Source organism: Papio anubis, chromosome 3 (genome assembly GCF_008728515.1).
Source record: "Papio anubis isolate 15944 chromosome 3, Panubis1.0, whole genome shotgun sequence".
In the NCBI taxonomy this organism is placed as follows: Eukaryota; Metazoa; Chordata; class Mammalia; order Primates; family Cercopithecidae; genus Papio; species Papio anubis.
Window position 1 is genome coordinate 23908080 of NC_044978.1, and position 24081 is coordinate 23932160.

The following is a 24081-nucleotide window of genomic DNA, read 5'->3' on the forward strand; positions in this document are numbered from 1 at the left end:
CAGAATATAAGGACTAAGATGGAGCAGATGGAGGGGCTGCAGGAGTAATTACCTAGAAGAAAGGCATGGAACTGTTTACTGAAGAAGGAGTAATGGGTGTCGGGCAGGCAAAAACATGAAATTTTCATTTTGACTACCCAAAAGCCCACATGTGCTTTCCAGAAGAAGACAACCCAAAGATCATCAAGTCATTACATTACCTTACATTACCTTACATTACCTTACATTACATTACATTACATTACATTACATTACATTACATTACATTACATTCATGCTAACTCCAGGACCTCTAGGTGACAAGCATCTTTCCAAGTTTTGTCTGGACATGGATCCTTGTGATCTGGCAACCTATACAACAAACACAACCACACCCATTGTTGGATAGTAAGTATAGAACAGGAAGCACTTAGGAGGACTAGTGAGATAAAGCTATGTTGTCTCCTATTGTATTTCCTGTGTCCTCACCAATACTTGCACTAATCTTTCATTGAAAAGAGAATTCAACTTTTCCAACCCTATGACTCCATGTTGTTGGGCTTTCAGCTTATTGGATTATGAAAAGCAGAAAGAAATTTGTCTTTTAGTAAAACTTCATTATTTTACAACTTTTATTTTAGCCATAGATTCAGACTAGCTTGTCTTTTATAAAGGCTTACTGAGGTATACGTGAGATATTTATATTGTTACATAATGTATGTTTTACCTTACATGAGGTATAACAAAGATTTCTAATGTCAATCTTGAGTAGAGCAGACCTCAGGGAGACTTCACTCAACCCTGGAACTCTATCAATCTCACAAGCCCATATTCACTTGTCATCACTACTCTTGTATCAATTTCTAGATCAACTGGGACTCTTTCTGTTGTGTCAGAAAACCCTGCCTAAACTGATCTAGCAAAAACAGAACATATTGACTCAAGTAACAGAAAAGTCAAAGGATGTATGGATTCAGAGGAGTTGACCCAGGAGTTCAAGCAATGTTACCAGTATTCAGGCTCTCCTCTGCTCTGATTCCCTCCATAATAGCTTCCTTGCTCAGGTTCCACATGGCTTCAGGATAGCAACCAGATACCTAAGCCTAAAGCCTCCTAGATTAAATGTGGAGGAAAAAAGTGGATTCACTCTCCAACCTGCAATTATATGCCCGTTCTTGAGCAAAACATTGTCCAGGAAAATGAAATTACAGTACCTGATCACACTTACGTCATGTGACTACCTTGAATACATCCCTGTGGCTAGGAATATTCACTAAAATTATGTCAAACAGACAAGACAGGAAGTGGTTTCCTCAAAGGATATTTGAGTACCAGTACAAGAATGAAGAGTCATGAATATGGACCAAAAAATTAAAGATGTCCACTATGATCTCCTTCCTGGATATTCTGAATGTGCATCAGTATATTGATGTCAAAGACCTTTGTTGACCTTTGTTTAGCCCAGCATTTCCCAGTCATATTTGATACCTTATTCTGTTTACTCTGGGCAACTCATGGGACTAGTATTTAGTAAACACTCTATCAAATTAAGTAGGAGGCAAAGTTATCTCTTGGGAAAAATAGAAGGAATGTGACTGAGACTTTAGGAGTACATAAAAAGTGTTAATTCCTTGTTATAGAAAGTATAACACAGAGTTCATGAGACTAAAGAGGGAAGTTCAGGAAGAGTGACAGACCCATTGAAATTAGGTCATCTGACTCCATTATGAGGTTTTTATGACTCATCTATAAATGTTTCACAGCTAGGAGTGACAGAATTGAAGATTGGTATAAAAAGCTGAGAGAAAATTCAAGGGGCTAAATGACTCGGAAGGCTAGAAAGAGTAACATCAAGATAACTTGTCAGGAAGCCTGCATGAATAAAGAGGCAAGTGAAGAAAGCAGGATAAAGTGATCTGGTTGAATGGAGATGGTAAAAGCTCTGGACTGTCAACTTGAGAAAATATGGGAGAATCAAAGGCATAGACACGTAAGACAAGCCACAAGCAGAGTAACTGGAGCAGTGATGGTGCAGATGTTCAAAGAGATAATGGGCTAAATTGTGGCTATTCCATGCAGTAGATTAAATTTGTAGAAGAAACTCCAAGATTGAGGTATGATATTATTCATCAATGTAGACATGAAACCCATCAGTTCAGTGAAGGAAAAAAATCAATGTGTTAAGAGAATATCTGGAAGGTCAGACGAAAAGAAAGGAATGACTCACATGGTATAGACTGTGCAAAAGAGACTTAGTCAAGTAAATATTTGCTGAGTTCTTACTTAGTGTATCTGTTTGCTAGGACTGCCATTATGAAATACCACAGACTGGGTGGCTTAAAAAGCGGATTTGTTTTCTTGCAGTTCTGGAAGCTGGAAGTTCAACAAGAAGGTGTTGGCAAGGTTGGTTTATTTTGAGGAGTCTCCTTAACTTGCGGATGGCCATCTTCTTCTGGTGTCTGCACAGGGTCTTCCTTCTTTGTGCACACATGTTATCCTTCTTACAAGGATAATCGTCACGCTGGATTGTGCTCATCTGTATGACCACATTCTACTCAATTACCTTTTTAAAGCCACATGTCCAGATAGTCACATTCTGAGGTACTAAAGTTTAGGATTGCAATGCATGGATTTCAGGTGGGTCAAAGTTCAGTCTGAAATGCTTAGTACCTGGCACGGTGTGAGGCACCAGGGATGGAACAGTACATGGGACAGTCGTGGTCCCCGCTACCATGGCACTTACATTCTAGCAGGCAAACAGCAATCACACGTGAATAATTACAAGCACAACTTGGAGAACAAAAAGTATGAAGAGCATTTAACAGAGGTACTTACCGCAGTCCAGCGGTTCTCAAGACTGGAGGTAATGTTGCTACAGGAGACATATGGCAGTGTCTGAAGACATTTTTTATTGTCACAAATTAGAAGTACTGCCAGCATCTGCTAAACATCCTACAATGCACAGGACACCTCTCCACAACAAACAGCTCTTTGGTCCAAAATGCCATCTTGCCACTGTTGAGAAACTGTGACCTGTAGACACAGTGATCTGTAAGGTCATGGAAAGATCCCTTGAACCAACTTCTGAAACATTTGTACTAATTTACTGGGCGAGGCAGTGTAGAAATGGAATTCTACGCAGAGATAACAGCCAGTGTGGAAACCTTGAGTTAGTAACATGGCTCACATGAATGGAAAGAAGGCAGAATGTGAAGCAACACAAGTGAGGAGAAGGTTGAAATACAACGAGGTACATGAGCCCAGCTCACGCACACCCTAGAGGTCATATCTAGGATGCCAGTCTTCATTTAGATTGTAAAACAAGGGGTATGAAGGAGCAAGGAGAAGATGAAACCTCCTCCCTTTGTGATTTAGTGATATTTTTATAGTAAATCTCCAGGAACTGGTGAGAAAGGAGATGTTATTTGTGATATGCCAAGTTAGTTACAGAAAGGAGAAAAAGAACAATCAGGGAAATTTTTGAAGTACAGAAGATCAAGAAAGTATGAAATACTGTTTTGCGTTTGGAGAATCCAATAATTCTATGGGCCTAGAGCAGAGATTGCAAAGAAGGAGCGGTGCGGGATGAAGAAGCCTCATGACAGGGTAAGTGTTTAGAATTCATACTATAGGCCAGACTCTCGTTTGGGTAAAATGAACTAAAGCATAAATTCCTGGGCCTTGTGTGAATGTGAATTCTCTTGTGAGAATTCTAATTCTCAAATCTGAGTTTAGCTCCAGAAATTTTCACTTAAAAAAAAAAACAATCCCAGGTGAGTTTAGTGAAAGTATCAATGCTGTACTTGTAGAAACTCTGCAGAAAAGAAATGTGATCTAATTTTCACTATAGAAAATGTCTGCTGGCAATGTAAAGGTTGATCTTAAGGAAGAGATGCTGAAATTGGAAGCAGACAGACCAGATAAGAGACTGTTACTATAGGTCAGGTGACTGAGAAGAAAACCTGAATTCAATAGTAGCAACAAAGGTAGAGAAGGGATGGGAGGAGTCAAGAGAAATGTAAGAGGTGTAACTGACAGAGTTGATTACCTGGTTGAATGTGGTCATAGGTGACTTCCAGGTTTCCAAAGCGGATTATGGTATAACAGTGGTACCTTTAATTACAATGGAAAGTCAAGGCAGGAATCAGGTTGGAGTGTAGGCAAACAGTGACAAGAAACACTCTAAACATGTTGCTTTTAGGGTTCCTTAGTCCACCAAACATTTTTCTTAGTCCCATAGATAGAGAGGCGGACTAGTGCTTAGAGCAGACAGCTATACTTTAGATGTAGAATTGCAGTCATTCGTGTGCAGGTGATTACGTAAGCCCCAGGAGTGGCAAGATTGCTCAGGCAAAGTATGTAGAATGAGAAAAAGAGAAAGCCAAAATGGAGGACGCCAACAATTAGACACGGAGCACAGGAGACACTGGTTGAGGAGACACAGGCCAATGGGAAGGGACAATCAGGCAGAGAACAAATGAAGGAAGACGGGGAAACTGGGGAAGGAAGGATTTTCATGACTGTTGCCATTTCCAATATGCTGATAAATGAGAATCTAGGATGATATATGATATGATAAATGATAAATCTAGGAAACACTACAATTATAATTGTGTAAATTTTCATATTTACATAATTATAAACAATAGTTATACCTATATAATGCCTACTATACGCCAGGTACGGTTGTAATATATATCTTATTTAAACTTCACTAAACTCCTATGAAATAAATACTACTATTATTACTTTTTTATCAATGAGTAAACTGAGACACACAGAGTTAAGTAACTCGTTCAACATCATACACTAGTGCCATACAGTCTGACTCTGAAGCCCATGCTCTTAACCGTTACACTATAATCCCTTCCTTTCTCTGTTACAGAACTTACCATACTAAGAAGGATTTGCATTTCTATGTGTTCCCTTCTGTAACAGCACATACACAAGACTTAACATATATAGTAAGTGCAAAGCAGTTATTTGTTGAATTCTCTGTATAGCTAAAACCATGAAATAAAAGGGAACCTCTTGTAAAAGAACAGAGAGGATAACTTCTATTGAATCCACAAGTAGATGATGTTTCTGGGCAAGTAAGGTTTGGGGCAAAAAAATACAAAGGGAAGGAAGGGAGGGAGAGAGAAAGGGAGGGGGAGGAAGGAAAGAAAAAAAGATTTCTCAAAGCAAATAGCTACAGTATATGCACATTTTTTTTCTATTCCCACTTTTTTAGAAACTATCATTTTTCACTGTCTTTAGCTATGATTTGGTGTCCTGAACCGCTTAGTCTCTGTGATTCAGGAGCCCTGAGATTTTTTTTCCTTGTTCTGCATTTAATTTACTTTGGAATATTGCAAAATCCATCTGACCTCTCAGTATCTCTCTGTTTTGCACCAAATAGGGGATTAAATGCTGATTGATCACTAAAATACTTAGAGATCCTTGGGGTAAAAATATTATCTAACCACAAAAGAATATTTGATTGCTATACTTACAGGCTATTGCTAAAGGAAGATCAAAAAAATATTTTTAGCTATAAACTTGCTGTGTGGAAAAGAAGCAACACATTTAAATAAAAAAATTTTGGGCCAAGAAAAAATTCTAGACAAGCTAAAGTTTTCATTCATGAAGATATTCTTCAATCATAAATAAAAATTCAAAATAGATTTATTACCCTACAGCACTACTTATACATTATTTATATATTATTTACCTCTTTTGATAATCTAACACTTTGACCCTTGTCTTCATGGTTTGATGTAGTTGCCCTAAATATTAAACACACCAATATGAGAACAAATATCAACAGACTAATCAAGTATTAGAATACGTTGGGAGCATTTGCTGACCGTTCTATTATCAAAACTATGGGGGAGAAAAACAGCTTCCTGAGTGACTTTGATCATGGCTTGAGCTGGCTAAGGAGGGTGTTGCATAGAAGACTGAAGAAGTGCATACAAGTAGAAAGGTAGTTTTTTTGTTCCAGCAGCCCCACATCCAGGAAGACAGATTTGTTTTCTCTTCCTGTGGGAATTAAAGGAGAAATCAGCTGTCTTCTTTTTTTTTTTTTTTTTTTCTTTTTTTGAGACGGAGTCTCGCTTTGTCACCCAGGCTGGAGTCTGCAAGCTCCACCTCCTGGGTTCACGCCATTCTCCTGCCTCAGCCTCCAAGTAGCTGGGACTACAGGCACCCGCCACCACGCCTGGCTAATTTTTTGTATTTTTAGTAGAGACGGGGTTTCACCGTGTTAGCCAGGATGGTCTCGATCTCCTGATCTCGTGATCCACCCGCCTCGGCCTCCCAAAGTGCTGGGATTACAGGCATGAGCCACCGCGCCCGGCCAGCTGTCTTCTTTAAGAGTCCACTTCAGTGCTTGTTAACTTTGCTTTTTATGAGTTCAAAGGTATTCATTCTTCTTCCTTATGTTCATCCCTGTACTCACTAATGAACATGTGGCACTTTTTCCCTCTTTCTAATCTCACTCCTCAAGTGAGCCCATGCAGACCCACTAACTTAAACACCGTCCTTTCACTCAGCCTCGGACAACAGCTCTTCCCTTTCTCTTATGCTCTATCCTTGAATACACAGCATTTGATATTTCCTTCTGGGCATCTAATACGTATCTCAAACTTTGTATCTTCAAAAGAGGTCTCTTGTTTTTCTCCTAAAGGAAATCACAGCTCACCCAGTGGCCTGACCAAAAAAATTAGCAACAATAGATTCTCCATTGTTGCCTTCCCCCACACCCGATTCATTAGCCAGTTCTGTCAACTTCATTCTAAAATATACCCCAAATCTCTCCAGTTTTCATTACCTCCCACTGTTCCTCTTGTTCCCCAACTCCACTGTAACTCATTCTCCACAGAGCACGTAGAATACATTTTTTAAAAATCAGATCTTGCCATTTCCCTCTTTAAACCTTCCAAAAGCCTTCCATTCAATTAAGTATAAAATCTAAACTCCTTACTCTGACCCTCATAGCAGGCATTAAAATCACTTTCACCACTCTATTTCTAACTAACTTCTCTACTTTCCAGCTGGCAAATTTTTGAGCCACTATGGTCTACAATCCATAGATCCTACCGTCTCTCACTGTCCTTCACCTCCATCACCTCCTCATTCACATCCTTGGAGAGTTTGAAATCCATGTCAATAAGTGTAATCAGTCCTATTTATGTATCTTTAAATCCCTTGCTCCTCCCTTACTACTTCATACTTACTTGACAAACTTCTAATCTTGGTTAAACCCAATTCAACTGTGTACCATGCCTGCATCCACATACATGAAATAGCCAGAAAAAAAGCACGCACTGATACTGAGGGCTCCTCTAGTATCAAGGGTGCCATAGTGCTGTCTGGGAATCCTTCTGTGTTTCTCTGGCCCATTGTCTTTCCCAGTATTCTAATCTCTCAACACAGAACCAGGTTTCATATTCCTCTGAGAGCACAGAAGCAATTAGAAGAGAATCTTCATAAACCTCCATGATATCTACCAAGCAACCCACCTCTGTGCCCATATACCGTGCTACTCCTGAAACTGTGAATAAGCTGTCCATTATCCTAGAAAAACCCAAACCATTGTATGCATTAGTTCCTACTTTCCCTCTTCTACTTGAAAGCATTTCTTCATCATTATTCTATTTCATCCCTGTATCATTAAATTTTTCTTCTGTACTAGCCCTTTTCCTATTGCACATAAATATATTATCACTTTGTCATTTTAAACAAAAATTTTACTTGATCTCACATACTACTCTAGCTACTGCTCCATTTCTCTACTTTTTACAACATGTCTAAAAACCATTTGTCCTCAATATTACTTTTCATTTTCTTGAGTCCACTTTATCAACCTTTATAACTATCCTTAATGCAAAACTACCCTTACCTAGGTCACAAACTGCTTCCAAATTATTAAAACCAATGCTCCATCCCCAGCTGTCTTTCATGGGACATCCAGTAGAAGTTGAGACAATTTCTTACTCCTTCCTAATTAACATTTTATTCACTTAATGTCCAGCAAACTACACTCTCCTGCTTCTCCTCTTATCTCAGAGGCCACTCATTTTCAGTCTCCATCACTGGTTCCTCCTAATCAACTTGCTAATATTGATGTTCTCTGGGGCTGAGTCTTCAGACAATTTCTCTTCTCTTTCTACACTTGCTCCCTCGATGACCTCATTCAGCATCACAGTCTTATGTATCATCTATATGCTGATAATTCCCAAATTAATGATCCTAGCCTGGACATCTCCCCTGAACTACAAGTTCATATACCCAAACACCTACTCTATAACTTCACTTGGATATCTAGTAGGCATTTAAAACTTAACATGTCCAAACCTGAGCTCTTGATTTTTCCCTCTCAATCCTTCTTCTCCTAGTCTTCCCTATTTCAGTACATATCAACTCCATCTTCCCAGAGACCTGGACTGAAATCTCTCTTCTCATACCACACATCCAGTCTGTCAGCACGCCGCACTGCTACCGCCCTAGTACAAACTAGGCTTCCTGTTTCTCTACAAATCACCATCACCTCCTGTACTGATTATCGTAATAGTCTCCTAACAGGTCTCCTTGTCTTTATATTTGTCTTTTTATAGTCTTTTCTCAATGCAGCAAAGTAACCCTGTTAAAACATAAATTATCCTATTGAAACCCTCTAATATCTTCACATTTTTGTAATAGAAATAAAAAGCAAACTCCTTAGAATGATCTGCAAAGCCTTAAATGATCTGGCCTCCTCTACTGACCTCATATCCTACTACATCCAATGTTTACCTTTTCCGCTCCATTCCAATACCTGGGTCTTACTGCTCCTGGAACACGTCAGGCATACGCCCATCGTAGGACTTCCATACTTGCAATTCCCCTTCCTACATCACACTTTCCCTAACTATTCATGTGACTCAATCCTTTATCTCTTTCAGGAATGTTCTTAAGTGCCACTATTTAAAATTATAAACTCCTTGCCTACACCAACACTTCCTATACCTTTTTTCTGCACTGTTTTTCTCCGTAGCACTTATCAACTTCAGTCATTTCAAAATTAGTTTCTCTGGAATTTCTTCAGCCCGTGTGTGTGTGTGTGTGTATTTTAAAGGAGCAGACTATAAGAGACCTGGGTCTCTAATCTAAATCCAGACAGACTACAGTACATCTTCTATGGTTTCCTAGTCAATGTCATAAATTACAATCTGAGATTCTAAGCAATGCCTTTTGGTAATAAACATTGCTATCACAATTTTTGAAGATGAGAATGTCTCACAGAGACTTTAGGTGACTTGCCTAAGGTTATGCAACCAGTAGAAGAGCCTGAGCCAGAATTTAAATCCAGGACTTCATGGCCCCAAAGCTCCTACATGTAGTCACTTTTCTAGACTGCTCTGCCCTAAAGCCATGTTAAGTATGTGATATGGTAGTTCACAGAAAGGCACTTTCTTTTGTAATTACTAATTGCTGAAAAGTAAGTTTACCTAACACTTCTTAAATACATGTTATAATCTCTTCGTCCTTTTTTCATGTGTAATTCTTTGTGATCATAACCTGGAAATTTCCTCCATTCTAGAGAGAAAAGCTTTTTATATATAGTCAGTACAACAAGTATGTATTTATCTTAACATCCCACATTACTGTTTTTACTCTGTTTATTATACTGAGGAATAAGCTCTGATTTTTTTTATCTTGCCCAAATTCCTATCTAAGGGGTCTGGAGAGTCATGCCCTACAAACCATAAATTCTCATCAGATGGATTTTATTTAACCTTGTATCTCCTGACTTACTTTCCAACCTATCTCTGGCATAACATTATGAGACAAGGAAGAAAATCAAAATATTGTACCCCAAAACATGTTTATTTGCCATATCTTGAAATGGCCCTGCAAAGCTGTTCTTTGTAGGGGAAAATTTGTGTCTGTAAAGAATCTTTATTAACATAGCTAGATCTTTTTTTTTCCAGGCCCTCCAAATCCTAAAGAAATTAACTAAAAGTCTAGCACCTTTTAAAGATCTGAATATGAAACATTTGTCATCTGTTGTCTGAGGGCAGGCACTATAAGACTTCAAAAGAATCTTGGTCTCCACAATCTTTTATCTTAACCTGAATATTTTCTTTCTTTCTATCCATCCCAGGTCTTTGGACAAACTCAACCAATTGTCAACCAGAAAAAGTTTAAATCTATCTATAGCCCAGAAGCCCCCTCCCCTGCCCTACTTTGAGTTTTCCTGCCTTTCTGGACCAAACCAATGTATTTCTTAACTGTATTTGATTGATGTCTCATGTCTCCATAAAATATATAAGACCAACCTGCACCCAAACCACCTTGGACACATGTTCTCAGGACCTCCTGAGGACTGTGTCGTGGACCATGATCACTCATACTTGGCTCAGAGTAAATCTCTTCAAATATTTTACAGAGTTTGACTCTTTTCATTGAAAATACTCATAATTTCATTATATTAATTTAGGCTCAAATTTATCTTAGACACAGATTTGCTCACTATGAGAATGAACTATGATTCATACCCTCATAAATTTCTCCAGACTTTATTTGGGCAATAGCTAAAGACATCTAAAGATGTGTCCCCAAAATATTTCAATCCCCTCATCTCCCTTTACTCACTGCCAGATTGATGACATTGATGTTTGCTTCTCAGCAGGGAGGCAGCAATAGACAATCTTGCTGACACTCCATCTGGGATGCACTGAAAACCACCATGGTGAATATCAGGGCCAGTTCTGTCCCTTCTGATCAGATCCTTTTCTTCCCTGCTTCACATTTGGCAACTGTTCCTTGACAGTTGGCTAACGCTGATACACTCCTGAATGCAATTGCCCGGACAAATACCTTCCATTTTCTGGAAAGAGAAAACTTTTCAAATAATGGGGATTCCTGTGGTCTGGCACAAATAACAGTAATTTTGTATTCCCCATCCTAGCATATGCGTATGTGCTGAACTTTGAGAGGAAAACCACTTCCTAAAATCTTTGTTCTATTGACTGGAGAAGCCTGAAAGTCTACTATTGCCTCCCTTTCTTTGATTTTAGCATTGAGCCCTTCCTGGGATTATGCTAAATGTAAATATTTCTGAGGAAAGTAAAATGTTGTGAATAACACATTCTTGCTAGTTTATCAGATGTTTTCATAGGCAGAAGGTATAGAGGCTGCATTAGGGTGCCTTAGGGGAGAGTACTTTATGATTGAAAAGGGACAGTAGAAGTGCTGGCCCAGAAAGGGGAAAAAGGAACTGCAAAAAATCAACCCAGTCTTCCTCGAAAGCCCCCACCATTGGTTAATTCAAGGGAGAGAGGGAGGAGAGAAGGAATGGAGGGGTGAAGGGAATGAACAAAGAGAAAGAGGGAGGAAAGAAGGGGAAAAGATCCAATATAATTTCAACTAAATTCAACCTAATAATTGTATTAGAACTTTTGGTAGTTTTCATTGTCTCTTGGGAACACACACACACACACACACACACACACACACTTTCTCTCTCTCTCTCTCTCTCTCTCTCTCTCTCTCGCTATCTCTCTGTGTCTCTCAAGTAACCAGTGTCCTTCAGAGTCTTTGGACACTAGCATCCTCTGGCTTCACTGGTCTCCACAGCAATATTCCCTGGCACCAGCTGGTCTTCAGTCACAGCCATCATGAGAGTCACTCTTTTTGCTCATGAACTGCTCCGAAAGAGCTCCTGCACTAACGCGCATCTGGGCTTTCACTCATTTCGGAGAGTCTTGCATTCAGACCAGGCAAGCACAGTCTGCTTTGCAGCTCTAATTTGAAACTACTTCACCCAAGAAGAACAACCCCCATGAAAAGCTTCATGTCCATACCTTCAGCTACTTCTAAGGCCCATGTATGTCACTCAGGAATCACAATGTAGGTGGGTGGATATACCACAAGAAGCAGTCTCTTCTTCAGAGTCCTCATGAAAGATGGCCACAGCCACTTCTTTTCCTTTGAATTTCTCATAGCATGCATGATATGGTTTGGCTGTGTCCCCACCCAAATCTCATCTTGAATTGTACTCCCATAATTCCCATCTGTTGTGGGAGGGACCCAATGGGAGATAATTTGAATCATGGGGGCAATCTCCCCCATACTGTTCTCATGGTAGTGAATAAGTCTCACCAGATCTAAAGGTTTTATCCGGGCTTTCCACTTTTGCCTCTTCCTCATTCTCTCTTTGCCTGCTGCCATCCATATAAGATAGGACTTGCTCCTCCTTGCCTTCCACCATGATTGTGAGACTTCCCAGCCACGTGGAACTGTAAGTCCAATTAAACCTCTTTCTTTGTAAATTGCCCAGTCTCAGGTATGTCTTTATCAGCAGCGTGAAAACGGACTAACACAATACTGTAAACCAAAAATAAAATCCTAAGCCCCACAACCAACTGAATGGACACCCTCTTGGCCAAGAGGATTCCAAAGAAACCTGAAAAACTGAAATCCCAGCCATCATGGGAAGGGAGGTTAGACACACCTCGTTATACCCCTGCCTTTTGGAGTTTAGATACAACTGGCCAGCATTGATGTTAAAATAGGGATCCTAAGACTGACAAAACAGGCTCTTTGCGGCAATAAAACACCAAATTATAAACAAGACCTAAAGCTATGCAAGGTAAAGATTAAGTCACACCCTATGAACCATAAAATCTGATTAAATAAGTTGTTTTAACCCAGTATAATGTGGCTTACTTTCTAACCTGACTCTGGTTTAGCATCACATGATAGATAGCAGACTCTAAAGGAAATCAAAATATTTTACCATAAGATGTATTTCCTTGACATATTTTGAAATAGTTGCTGCAGGCCAATGGATTAAAATGGTTCTACAAAGTCATCTCTTGTGGGGGAAATTTGCACCTGTAGAAAATCTCTATGAATGTCGCCAAACCTTCCCTTTCTAGGCCTTTCCCTGGATATGGGAGAGGTTAATTGAGAGCCTGACATCTTTAAGGTCTGAAAAGTGACATTTACCATCTATTCTCTCAATGGACTGCTACCTGTAAGGCTTCATCTTATGTAACAAGAACTTTGGCTTCCACAACTTCCTTATCTTAAGTGAAGCATTCCTTTCTACTGTTTTCAAGTCTTAAGACAGTAGATAGTAGCTTAACTCTCTCAACCAGTTGTCCACTAAATAATCCCTAAAACTTACCTATGACTTGTAAGCCCCCCTTAGATATGTCACACCTTTTGGGTCCAATCCAATGTATACCTTCCATGTATTGGTTTATGTCTTTGTCTGTAACTCCTGTCTCCCTAAAATGTATAAAACCAAATTATAACCTCACCACCTGGGGTACACTTTCTCAGGACCTCTTTAGACTGTTCCCTGAACGATGGTCACTCATACTGGCTCAGAATAAACCTTTTAAAAATACTTTCCAGAGTTTGACTTTTCCGTTAATGTTGCTAAGCAGGGGAAGGAAAATCTAGACACACAAACCTTAAAACTACATATTATTCCTTCCCTCCTCCCCTCCTATTTTTATCATGCCCATGGCCTGGAAGAGATGAGCTTTCCACTTGTTGCATTCTCCTCTTCTTGAATCTAACCTCCTAGCCCAAAGAGGGATTTTCTCTACACAGTTGGAGAACTCTATAAAGTAATTCTTCCAGGACTGGCTGTTGATTCTAGAAAAGGAGAAAATAAAGAAGTTCAGAAAATTTTCTCAAGAAAATGATCTAATTGGAAAGAAAATTACATTAGTATAGAATGCTATTTTGCATATCAAAAGCTTAATGATTTCACATTCTTTCTGTTTACATTTGTTCCATAACAAATCCTAATTTCCACTTAGGAAAATAGCTATTTGAAGATATTATGGCAAAAATCATGTCCTCAGACCAGAAACAATTTTCAAATTAATAGTTTTCAAAATTATTTCCAATATAAATAAACTTTCAGAGATAAGGCAAAAAAACTAATAAATATACCTTATAAATATATCCTCTCAACTTATGTAAAATTTTTAGAAAATGAAAGAAAATTATATAACCTCTTTGTAGAAATACAATGAACCCAAAGACTTTTTTTCTTGAGGCTTCCAAGAGTTAAATTTCAACAAGACTCGACATTACTTTTGTGTCCCATGTTCAACATTTCTTATTTTCTAATTATAGTTTGAATTCAAAATTTCATTTTGAATTTTTCCTGGCCCTTTCTTACCCATCATGCCAACTTAAAAATTATTGTTCCATCGCCAGGAACTACCCCACCCACCCCATTTCAGATGCCTACGATCTGTAAAGTATCAGTTGTCAGTTTCATCCCCATCTCAGTGTTTCCAGGACTAAGCTCTACAGAACTACTGGCTCCCTGCCCAAAGACTTAGGGGTAGTCTGCATGCTTTGTATTTCTCCACTGTGCAAAGGGCACAGCAATGCCTTGAATTCTAGAAACTTAATCTGATCCCCTGACATCGAGGGAATTAACTCTAACAGCTTTGTGAAGGTCACACAAGCCTGATCACTCCCTGTGGAATATTGGAAAAGACTTCAACCCATTTTAACCTTTGTTTGCCCAGCTCCTATCAACTCTTTCACTCTCCTTGAAATTGTCTAAGAATTCACAAGCAGTTGGCTGTAAAAAGAAAAGATCCTATATAAATACTCACGTTGTTTTTTCTATTTCCTTCTTCCAAGTACATTGAAAAGGACAGGATTTTGCACAGGAAACACTTAATGATAATATTTGGAGGAAACCTGCTGACTTGGTAAGACACAGTTGGCCAAAATTCAGGTCAGAAATACCCAGGGAAGTCGAAGGCTCCTAGAATTACCGGGATGAGGTTTCTGCAAGCAATGAAGCCCTCTGTAAAGGACAAGGGATACTATTGCTTACAAAGGGAAAAATGGAAACATGAGCAAGGCTGCAAGCAGCCCACGGGTGCTGTGCACAGGTGTGCCAAGAAGTAACTGAAGTGTGACTTTGCAATGAATTGAGGAAATACGGGCTCTCATATTTAGTGATAATAAGAGACCGGAGGGGAAAAATAGAGAGGAAAAGGGGAAAGGAGAAAAAGATGAAGATAATGCCAAGAAGGGATGCCTATCTAGGAAGGAATTCAGCAAAGTCAGATCGACACTCCACAGTTATGTGGATAATTCTCTGAGACACCAGTTGAGAGATTTCTGGATGAAAATCCTTTACTAAAGGACTGTTGAGAGTGTTCTTGTAGTAGTTATTAGTATCCTTAATAATTATAAGCTGCTAATCCCACAGAGTAAAATCACTTCTTTTGTTTCCTAAGGGAGTAGGTACCAGAGAGACTGTTCATTTATGTCTTCCTAAAGGATTATGAAGAGCGGTGTATTTTTTGCCTATTAAACCAACTGGAGAACAGTTCCATTTGACTGGTATCAAAACATATGAAAGGATGTATTAGAAGCTTAGACTATTAGGCTTTTAAAGCCAGAAGGTATCTTAAGTATATTGTAGGTTAATAAACAAAGGATAGATGGCAATCCAAGGTCATAGCTAGCTGGGGAGAGAGGTGACATTTTAATATCCAATTATTGTGAGTTATGACAGTAGGCCATTTCCAAGGGTGTTAGGGAGGGTAAACAGAGGAAAGCCTGTTATCTTCTCAGCTCCATCTGCAAATGGTGCCCAACACTAGGCTGAGGACTGAGGAGCTTGAGCTGGGGGAGAAGACAAACATGAAACAAGCACTTAAAAGTAACCAAAATCTGTGAAGACATATACATGATGCTATGAGAGCACATAGCTGGGGTCTGTATTCTGGGGATTTTGGAGAAAGATTATGAAGGAATGAGATTATCAAAGGCAAAGAGGGGCATGAGGAATAGAAACACAATATTAAAAGATCAAAACTTTCCTTCAACTAAACAGAAATAGCTTTTGTCTCCTCAGCTCTTCAGGGAAGGCTGAATAGGAGAATGAGGGGGTGGCCTTTGGATCTGGAGTGCCCCTGTCTGGGCCCCGCAGATGTGTGATCCAGCATTTTAAACTGGCACAGAGCCCAGGCTTACAGCTGACAGGTGTGTGTTCAGAAGAACGAGGGGAAGTCCTGTTCGGCTTGAGATTCACACTTCACTCCTGAAATTCCTTTCCTAATGCAGCTTTCAGGTGCATAATCACTGTCTCCATTAACTCCTCTTGATCACATAGCCAGCATGTGATCTTGAAAGTTTCTGAAAATCAAAGAGAGTCTCTAAAGTCCTCCTTGAACCATTAAAGAGTTTAATTTGTAATAATTTTACTAGTGGGCCTTTGGGCTCTGCCAAGTGGTCAGGTCTTGGGCCCATTCTATTTAGTCCCAAAAGGCACTGAAGAAGATAAGCCTAAATAAAGAATAATCCTTTATCTTTCTGAAGATGTGTCAAGAGTCTTACATAATATGGTTGAGATAGAGGAACTAGAACAGAAATTACCAGTAGACATGAGGCTACTGGACTTCCTTTAGTTTTGCACAATAGTCCCCACTTCTTTTCGGTTTTGCTTTCCGTGGCATCAGTTACCCACAGTTAACCACATTCAACTGCAGTAGAAAGCTATTGCAGTATTTTGGGAGAGAGAGAGAGCAAGAGACCACATTCACGTAACTTTTCTTATGATATGTTGTTATAGTTATTTTTATTTTATTATTAATTGTTGCTAATTTTTAACTTTGCTTTTAGATTAAGCTTTATCACAGGTATAGGAAAAAAACATAGTATTAATATATAGTAGGGTTCAATACTATCTGTGTCTTCAGGCATCCACTGGGAGTCTTGGGATGTATCACCTGCAGATGTATTCCCTTGTCCTACTGTGGACAAGATAATCTGTTCTTCCTGCACCTCCACAGTTCTGTATATGTGTATTACCAAGCACTATGCACTACATGCTTGGTGGGGACTAAAGAAGGGGTTAGAGCTTGGAGAAAGCAGTGATGCAATGGCGTGATACATCATCACATCACAATCAACAAGTAAGGGTCAATGTTTTCTATATAGCGGATGGGAAGAAGGGGATATTGTTTTTCACATGGTTCTATCAGTCATACACTGTGAAATATCACCTGATGATTTCATACCTGGTAATTCTTGCTAATACCTAGTCTCCTAATAGGGCTGGGTCTTCCATCCTTTAAGAGGAGGACAGAACCCAGAACCAAAAGAGAAATGTTCATCTTTAGCGTTACAAAAGAAGCTCTAAAAGCCCATCTCAGAGACAGACTTGCACTTGGGAGAGTCCATCTTTGTTCCAAAATGAAAGAATTGATGTAGCCTGAGGAGCCAGTGTGAAGAACTAGAACATAGAGACTACAAAATATAACAAGAGCACGTGGTAGAATGCCAGGGAGGACAAAATAGAATTTCATCACCCAGCTGGGAGGAGAAAAAGCCCTTCTTGGATTAGGGAAAGATGCTGGGGAGGAGCTGGAAAGGATTGAGACATTAGTACAGAGCCTGTTCCCTTCCTCCAAATCGGGATTAAAATTTCAAAGAATAGATAGAGACTCTCAAATGGGTTTGTGAATCTCATGTCAGAAGATGGGGAAATTGCCCTATATCAACTACCAAGATAGGGGTAGGCCCACAAAGGGGAGGATGGAGACACTAAGAAAAAGTCCTGGTTGCTCCTCCATTTGGACAGAGTTAGCTGCAGAACATATCATCATCATCATCATGATCATCATCATCACCATCATCATCATTATCATCTTACTCTGTCTTGTCTTCCTCTGACCTGCTCTGAAATGTTGGTTATTTTGGGGGAAACACTTGTTCTGGTCTCGCTTTTCTATGAAAAGGTACTTCACCTAGAGCAATTGTTCCAGTTTCTCTCCAGCTCCTCTTTATTATCCTCCATGGTAAGAAATGTAGCTTATTTGACTGATGAGCTTGAGAGAGGGACAAAGCTCTGTACTTCTGCCTTTTCTCTCCAGAAACTCTGCCTATGAACCAACTTATGTGATCTGTGGAAGTGGTGGAGGAGAGAGATATATGTGCATATGAATATTCTACCAGGCTTAAGAGCCAGAATCAAGCTCATCATTATCATAATGATAATTAGCATTTTGTTTACAGTTAATCATTTAAGATTTGACACTGCTATATTTTAAGGGGTCTTTGTATTCAGAAGCAATGTAGTTTTGTAAATGTACATATGGTCAAACACTATTGCTTGTTCATGAGGGCTATTGCATTTTGGATTGGATTGGATTGGATTGGATTGGATTGGATTGGATTGGATTGGATTGGATTGGATTGGATTGGATTGTCTAGTGAGTGAATGCTTAATGATACCATGCACTTAATGGCAAACCAAATGTATCTAATAAAAGCTGAGTGCTCTGTTGTGTTTACTTGAGAGCACAGAGTTGCATAGACAACATAAAACAAGTGAACAAGCAGTTTTTAACTTTAGTTTTGTTGCCAGATTTTATTACTATCAGCACTTTTTGAAATACGTTTTTGAAAACCTAGATTTTATACTATTGCTAGTTTTCTATACAGTCAGAAGCACCTACTGTTTGTAAATTAAAATCTAGCAGGTAAGAAATTTCAAAATTTACAGATATTTGTACCAAAGATCTTCAGAGACACAGGATGCTGTAAACTACAAATGCTTACAAAACCATTTTTGCTTGTTCTGGAAGACAACAGCCTGCTGTGGTATTCTTAACTTGTCTGTCAGGACACAATTAAGGAGATATATACCATCTTGATATTTCCAGCTGAGAATAGCCGAGGAAACTGCAGACAGATGGCCCAGGTGCAGCGCCCTAAAGAGCTGTATATGCTGCTTTGCAATTAAGGAAAATATTACCTCACGGAGTACCATTTGGAGCTGTGTTTTTCAATAAGTCAAAAGGTTTAAATATGTTTGCTCTAGCACACAGTTCAATGTGAAGATTCTCTGTCTTGCACTGAAGTCATGTAATTTAAGCTGCAGGGTTCCTTGAAACAGATATTTCACAAAAGCAATAGGGACGTCTGACTGATTTCCCATTTTTCACAGCAGAAAGATCCAAGAAACCTAGTTTCTGTGATGGTGTTTTTCCTGGCATCTGTAGTTGACAATGATAGTAAAAATGAAACTCAGTGAGCCTCCAATCCAAGTTCAAAGATTCATGATTGATAGTGTTTTGTAACTATCACTGTAGGATACTATGTGTAGAATATATATGTTTTAGCCCCATTTTGGAAGGGGTGGGGTTAGAAAGGTTAATTTAATTCTTTAAGGCAAAGGCAATACCCAAATCCAAACCTCTTGATATCTAAGGCTCAACTCACATTGGTTGTGCAAAGTGCAATGGAAATATTAAGGTTATATAATTAATTTGATCTTTGTAGACAACTAATAATTTTGTTTTTTGCTCATTCAATTTAGCACACCTTATGTTGAATTAATGGTTAAAGACTATATTTATACAATAAAAAGCCACTGTACTTAAACCTTAATAATAAAAAAATTAAAACATAGAAATTTCATTGATTCATGATCTTCAGATGTTTACCTTAATTTTCCATGAATTAATTCTACTAATTATTAATTAATTAAAATAATTTCCATTAATTTGGTCTCCATGTTAAAAAGTTAGGGTAAACAACTGCTTTTTTTTTCTTTATACTTTGTGACTCATAGTGTCAACAATATATTAAGTCACAGCATGGAGCTGGAGATCTGTAGTTACATCCTTATTTATGCTTTGTGTTGACCGGGTGACTCCCTCCTTTCTCAGTCTTGTGTCACCATGCTCTTCTTTATTATTCTTCTCCTGCTTCTCTGAATATTATTTCTCAAGAGACAGTTTCTGAACCACACTACTTGTATTCAAATCCTGCTTCTGCCACTTTGTTGTGCTTCCATGTCTCTACCTATAGCTCATGCTTACTATGAGGATTAAAGAGGCCCATGATTATGATTATAAAGGACTGGGAAGCATACGTGGCACATGGTAAGTGTTCAGTATGTTAGCAATTTTCATCACAGTCTATATCGTCATCATCGAGTTGCTGCTCTGCATTCTTTTCCTTTGCCCTCCTTTCAAATGTAGGCTACTGGAAGACTATTGATTCTGGCCTCATGTTTCCATGTGAAGGCACTTTACTTAGAGCAACACTTCTAGTTTCTCTCCCCCAGGGAGGCAAGAGTGGTTGTTTCATTGGCAAGCTTGGAAGAAAGAACCTCTTTTTTCTAAACTGCATGTATGCCAGCAACTTATGCTCTGATTCATTCTCCCTCTAAGCCAGGGGCAAATAAATATGTCTAATTACTGGGTAAAAGGCTAATATTATCTTTTAGCCTCAGAAATAGAGCCATTTTCAAGTCATTGTAGAAGTCCAAAAAGGGAAAAAAAATAAATAGAGCCATGTTTTCCATTTAGCTTTACCAGTAGAAAAAGTAATATTTCCAACTTTGACTCTTGTGTCTAGTTCCACACTGGTTACAAACTTTGCAGGGGAAGAGGAGTGTTTCACACTGACCTTCTAGGACCTCAGCATTCACATGTACCCCAATACTATCCTTGCTTCTGCATGCGCAATCTGCCTCCTCAAATTCCCTCTCTCATTCAATGACACACCTGCATATCCACTTCTGGGGCAGACCTGTCCTGGTATCTCAAACACTGTCCAAAACTGAACATATATCTTTGTTCCAACTATGATCCTCTTTATTTCCAGCCTCAGTGACTTTGCCTTTCATCTTGTCTTCGAAGCCAAAACCCAAGAGCTTTCCTTGACATATTTCTTTTGTTCAACTCACACGTTCAGTTCTATCTCCCTTATATGCTCTGTATTCTTCCTGTTCTCCCCCATTTACCTTTCTATGTCCTATTTGTGGTCTCTCTTCAGAGCTCAGGCCTAACAACCTCTCGTACTTTTGCCCTACCAGCAACTTTTCCCCGTCTTCTCATTCTCCAACTGCTATTGGGGTTATCATTCTAAAATAACAACCACAAAAACCCGTGTCACATCCCTTGTGGGTAAAGTTTGAACTTCTCAGGGTAGCAGCTTCCATTATGTGTGTCCTATCTAACTCTCCATCCTGATCCTCATGACCAGTCTCCTCCACTACTAGCATGTCCTATGTCTTGGCCACACTACACTCTTACGAGAGTACTAAGATTCATTCAAGGGGCTTATTTGGAGGTTGAAGCACAAAAAATAATTTATGTGATCAAGAAAAAATTAATTTTACTATGACTAAAGATTCCATCTTACCTAATGTGAATAAAAACCTTTGAGTACTTCAAATACATATTCAAATAATTTGAATAATTTAAAAGTAACCGTGGCTAAATCAAATAAGCCTGTTGAGCAATACTTTCCTTTATAGCACATCAATATTAACTTCTCTATTGTCTGTGAAAAGAAGTCCAGTGGATCACCTCTCCAGTCTCATGTCACACAATCTTCAATGTGGGGCTCGCCGGGCTCAAAACAATGTCTTGGGCCTCGGATGTTGTATGGCTGTTCCTGTCCCATGAAAGCTTCAGCCTCATTATCCACTCAACCTGCTGGTCTCAGGTCAGACATCACTTCCTTCAAAGAGTCTTTCCTCACTCTTCCATCCCCCAACACATCTCCCTGCACACTCTACTGGGCTCTATGAGGACATTTCCTGAACCTTCTTTCCCTTGCCTCTTTACCTTACCTAGATGCTCCCTCCAGGCTCATTTAGTCAGGCACTATGTTGTGTTGAGCAGTAAATACCTATTACTTATCATCAGGCTGACATGTAGTAGGTGTTTAGTAACTGCTTATTAAATAATGGATAAAGTGTTTATGTTATATCACACATCATTATACAAAAGATAGAAGAATAAGATCAGATAAAGTAAAATGGTACTTTTACAAAGTAAATGGTATTGACTTTTAGAAGCTTATGACGTACACTGAGGAACAAAATTAAGTGGGAAAGATCGGTTATTTTAACGATTTTTTCTTATTCTTAGAATAATAAATGTCAAAAATCATTTTTCAAAATACATTTTAATGCAGCAAAAAAATTAAAGAGTTACATTTATTAATTATAGAGAATTCAAAGGAAAGTCAATTCTTGTGTTTTTAACAGGTCTAAAATTGTTTGTTGCCTTTGAGACTCCCAATCAAGAAAAACTGACTATTCCCTTCCACACTTGTATTTCTCATTTCCTTAATTAAATGTGAGCTGCACAAGCTTGTTAAAGCTAGTTTATGTGCAGTGGGTTTGCATTACATTAACTTGGACAACAGCTGTTAATAACTTTTCCTGTGGTCTTAAAATTTCACTGTTACAAATACCCATAAATAATGTCACCCTGTTTTGGAACAAGAGTTTGTGAAACACGTCATGTTGAAGCTAATCATAGCTCAGGCTGCTGTCACTAATTCCAGGCTTCACTTCTTAACAGCTTGATAAAGCCCTGGCTGTGAGTCTACCTCTGGTTCAGCACATGATTAGGGCAATGTCACTGATTTTATCAACACCAAAAAGTCAGCCTTGAGTCATTTCACTTTTTGAACAGAACATCGTGAGCATTTTCCACCAAAACTTAATTAATCATATTTTTAATCATTGCCTTGTTTCAACATGCACAGCAGACGGTTCTAGGAAAAACAGTAGGTTAGTCAGATGGCTAATAAAACTCCACTGGTAAATTGCTGCATTTACTTCTTACTGCATGGGCATTTAAGTCAGATGTTCCTGGGTCTTCAGACATGACTCAGAGGCTACAAAGGTCCAGGCACATTCATAGACAACTCACCAAGGACCATTGAGACACACACACATACACACTTACACACTTGTGGGCTCTAAATGAGCTGTAAGAATTGGGGGAAATCAGTTGCAAAGCCATTATACCTGATGTCAGAATGATTGCCTTGTGCTAGTTGAGAGTCAGGGAAAAGACCTGCCATATCTACCAAATGTGTGGCCCCTTGAGATTTGTGCCTGGACTTGCAACCAACCCATTACGTTAATTCATCATGTCTATTAAAGAGTACTAAACATAACCAACTCAGAAAGTGGTAGTCCAAACAACACCTAAATGTTGCTGACCAGTAATTTTTTCTTCATAAGTATGTCTCCAACTTGTCAGGGTTGACAGTTGATTTTCTGTCTTCTCACAGCTTCAGTCAAGGCAGCGTATCTTTTGCCAGATATGTGATGAGAGAGTAAAGAAAGAAGAAAATGGGAAGATTCTGAATATTTATTAAACTAACACAATCTATAAGTTGAAAATGCATATATAGAGCTTATAACAATAATTTCCTTCAAGAAAATTATTGTAGAGCCTAGTAGGCAAACTATTGTATGACAAACAGGTCCTTTGTTATTTAGTAATAACAGTGTTTCTCAAATGTCTCCAAATGTCTGACTTAAATGGTACCTGACTTAAATGAGTCTGGAGAGAGCACACTCCCAAGGTAAAGCAGCAACTATAAGAGAGTGTATCAAGTGTCCTAACAGAGAGGTAAGTAAAAGGTGCTATGGGAGTTATGGCTAGGAGATAGATAAGTTAGTAAACGCTACTTAAAGGAAGTGATGTCTAACTCAAGACTACAAGATAATGAGGACTGTAAGGGTGAAAATGTCAGGAAAAAGGCCCATGCCATGCCCAGAGGCCTAAAAGACTGTGTTTTGAGCCTGATATGCCCAAGTTTCTCAAATAGGGTTGAAAAATGTCCACTAATTATAATGGTCAATTATATAGCGGAGAGGGGACAGTATATATAACTGTTATAATTTGGATTTAGTCTGAATATTCATGGCTAAAATTAACTGCCCACCAGCCACGCTGGCTCAGGCCTGTAATCCCAGCACTTTGGGAGGCCAAGGCGGGCAGATCACTTGAGGTCAGGAGTTTGAGGCCAGCCTAGCCAACATGGTGAAACCCCATCTCTACTAAAAAACACAAAAGATTAGCCAGATGTGGTGGCGGGCTCCTGTAATCCCAGCTACTCAGGAGGTTGAGGCAGGAGAATCGCTTGAACCCGGGTGGTGGAGATTGCAGTGAGCCAAGATCACGTCACTCCAGCCTGGGCGATAGAGTGAAAATATGTCTTAAAAAAATAAATAAAATAAAGTCAACTGCCATATACACCCACTCTGGAGCCTTGTTTTGGCATTATCCTGATGCACATCCCCTCGGGCTC

The 24081-nt window shown here is 39.0% G+C and overlaps 1 long non-coding RNA gene across 1 annotated transcript in view; it reads left to right on the forward strand.

The window, feature by feature from the left end:
- The first annotated feature begins 2683 nt into the window (after nucleotides 1-2683).
- LOC108586144 overlaps nucleotides 2684-24081 on the forward strand; it is a 30665-nt gene continuing 9267 nt past the window's right edge. Inside the window, exon 1 of the long non-coding RNA XR_001903010.3 lies at nucleotides 2684-3585. This is a non-coding gene — a long non-coding RNA (uncharacterized LOC108586144). The remainder of the gene's footprint in view (nucleotides 3586-24081) is intronic.